This window comes from Gopherus evgoodei, chromosome 1 (assembly GCF_007399415.2).
Source record: "Gopherus evgoodei ecotype Sinaloan lineage chromosome 1, rGopEvg1_v1.p, whole genome shotgun sequence".
NCBI classification, from domain to species: Eukaryota; Metazoa; Chordata; order Testudines; family Testudinidae; genus Gopherus; species Gopherus evgoodei.
The window spans coordinates 209,874,860-209,878,424 of record NC_044322.1 but is presented as its reverse complement, the minus strand read 5'-3'; positions in this window follow the sequence as shown (position 1 = coordinate 209,878,424).

Here is a 3,565-nt window from a genome sequence, read left to right as displayed (position 1 = left end):
AGCAGCTTCTCCCCACTCCCAGAGCCGTGCTGCACCTCCCTACCCCAGCTCACCTCTGCTCTGCCTCCTCCCCGAGCACGCCGCCCCTGCTGATTGATACTGCAAGCCTGGGAGGCAGGAGAAGTGGAGCAGCAACTGCACACTGGGGGAGGAACACTGTAAAAAAAAATTGGGGCACCGCTTTTTGGCACCCCCAAATCTTGGCACCCTAGGCAACTGCCTAGTTTGCCTTAATGGTAGCACCGGCCCTGGTCACAGTCTTGGATAGCTGGAGATGATGATTGGCCCTGCACACTTGCATGACAACAGCCACCACAGTGGATTTTCCAACTCCAAAATGATTTCCCATTGACTGGTTGAAATACGATATTGCAAGTTTACACATGTGACTGCACTAGCATCTCCACTGTCAGTGCAGAACTCATTCTGGTGTTCCTGTGCAGGAGGGCTGGGGTGAGTTCTGCACATAGATCCACGAATGTGGCCTTGCATGGGTGGTAGGTATCACAAGCCACATGAGGCTGAGCCTCCCCAAACAGCTAGATGTGGCTCCACCTATGCTCTGCCTCCAGACCTCCCCCCACCCAATTCCTGCTCTTCCCCTGTGGCCTGGGCTGGGGCTGGGACTTGGGGTGGCTGGGGCCAGTGCTTTTGCAGCCCAGAACTCTGGGGCTGGGAGCACTAGGATTGGGGGCACTGGGGCCACACCACCCACCCAGTGCTCCAGGGCTAGGGACACTCAGTCAGCCAGGGGCTGGGGGACCAGTGGCTGCTATTGGGGGGGGGTCTGGGCTCCAGCGGGGAAGGGGGGTAGAAGAGGCAGGAGAGGTGGGGGCCTTGGGCAGAAGGGGAGGGGTCAGGGGCTAGCCTCCCCAAATGGGTAGTTCATACACTGCTCATGTGGCTTTTCACATTGAAAAATTCTGTAGCCACTGCTCATCATCCCACACCTGCATTGCAATGTCAGAGCTCATTTCTCAGGTGCAGAAGTGGTGCTCCACCATTGGCAGCTGCTTCATGACCACCACTAAAAATCTTTTACTGGTTCTTGCTATGTCCCACAGCAGTCTGCCCTCAAGGAAATCATCACATTCCCCATGACTCTTGTTGTGGTGCTACAAATATCAGTGGATTGTGCATCCTGTGGTTGCAACGCTCATGATAATAGTGCAGAGCTGTGCAGGCTCCATGCTTCTGTCAGAGATGATGGACAGTGACTAGTTCTGCATGGATTCATGGGATATTCAAATTTGGTGCAAAAATCATGAGACAGAGATAGCATTATGGGAACTTGGCCCTGCAGTACCAGTCACTCCCTGCATGACTCATTTCTGCCCCAGCATGCAGTGTGAGAACTTCCCAAAACATGGCGCGCTGGATGATGAGTTGTACTGTGAGATACCGACCCATACTGCACTGCACTGTGCATCGATAGAAGCACTCCTGGTGAGTACACACACCGCCAATGCCAGGAGCCCAGTATGCACGTACTCAAGTGTTATACAAACTGCGACAGCTTTATGCTGCCATAACTTGTATTGGCAAAAGTTTGTAGTGTAGCCATGCCCTGAGTCAGAGATGCTGCAGCATGTTACAGAGAAGACAAACACACCCACACACAGTGCTCTCGCCTGCTGACTTGCCTTTTCTTTCTTGTTTCTCTTAAACTAAAATAAAAGTAATTCAGGGTCACGGTCTCTGGCTGTAAAAGCAGCAGAGAGTCCTGTGGCACCTTATAGACTAACAGACGTCTCTGGCTGATCTCCATGCATAGCAAACAGAACAAGCAATAAGTGTCTTATGTTCCTAAAAGCTCATGCTTCAGGGTTTCAGCCAGCCACCAGCAGCTTTAATTGGAATTTCTCCAATTATCATGAGATGGTTTTGTTTTTTTTTAAATCTCCTTCTCAAGTATTATGTACAGCCATAACTGGTGAAGGGACATTGGACGGGGCAGGGCTCCGAGGTGACACCAAGTATTCTCTCTCTCAGGGGCTTGGCTCGCTGATTCTTGCTCACAGACTGAGGGTCTAACCAATTGCCAGATGTGAGATTGGGAAGGAATTTCCCACAGGCCAGGGATTATGAGTTAGGCCCAATGGTGGTACAAGCACATGGGAGGAAGGGGGTGGTATTTCCTGGTAGACTCACTTGATTAGGGATCAATATCTAATGTGTGCCTGGAGAAAGCCCTCTTCACAGGGGTGCCATTACTCTCAGAAAGCCGGGAAACCTGGACAAACGCTCCTTCCTGCCACACTAGGACAGCACCTCAGCATTATTGATAATCTGCTACTGCAGGCCAACATGAATCAGGGCTCTATGAGTTAGGTATGGGGCATGGGACCTGAAACAGATGTAACCTTTCTGCCCCTCTGAGTTGGCATCAACAAGGGCAGGGTTCAGTATCCAGAGGTTCCGTTTCAATAACACAAATGCAAAACCGGCTCGAGCCCCCACCCAGTGACCTAGGACAATTACATACCACCCCCGGGTACCTCTAGGAGGCAATACTTCCCCTCTTGCAAGCACAGAGTCTGAGTGTAGCAAAATCCTCTTAATAAAGGAGGGAAACAATGTGGCATCATATTGGGGAAACAACACAAACAGGATTCATAACTTAAACCATGGGCAAAAGACCCACCAAGTAAGTTTTGGCAATGTCATTTCCCCCTTAGGGTCTTAAGTCCAATCACCCCAAAGTCCAACAACCTAAAAGTCTCTGTCTCTGGTCAGTGCCACCCCAGAGTTCAAAAGTTTATCTGCAGAGTTAAACTCCCTCAGCCTGGGTGGAAATGTGGGGGGGAGGGCACACACAGGATGTTAAGGGGCACCTTACGTGGGCCAAGGCTGACTGCTCCACCTCTCCGTGGAGTTCTGCTGCAGCCTTCACTTCAACCAGCTCTACTCCACCAGCTGTGCCACTCCTCCAGCCGACCTGTGAGCCACTCCAGCCGTCCCCGCAAACCGCTCCACTCCGCTCACTGTTCCGTGGGCTGCTCCAATGTACTGCAAACTGCTCTGCTCTGCCAGCCGCTTAGCGATAGATCTTCAGGCTCCCCCAGTAGTTAACACAGCACTCAGTGATCTCGGCTCAGTAAGCTTAGCTCTTTTAGTAATTTCAGCCTGTAGCAGGGGAGCTCCAGTGCTGGTGCACCCATTGGCCCAAATTGAATTCAGCTTAGCAGCCTCTAGATGGACTCCTAATGGAATCAAAACTAACTCTGCTCTTCAACAGTGGAGAGAGGAGGATGTGCAATTGGTGTTCCAGGCCCTCAAAAGAGGCCCATACCATCACATACACACACCAGTCCCCAACCTCTCTCAATTCACTGGGTTTTGGCACCCATGTCCCTTGTCTAGCGAGTGCTACTTAATTGATGGAGCAACTCTGTCATAAAGCAGTCTCATAGTTCCTCATTCACATAATCAGGGTGACAACACTTTATTCCTCCTGCCCCAATAACAAAGAAATTGGGGATCTCAGAGCTGTCAAAATAACCATCCCAGGCTGCCATGGGCTATGCTAGTTGGGGTGGGTGTGCCAATGCAAATACCTGAAATT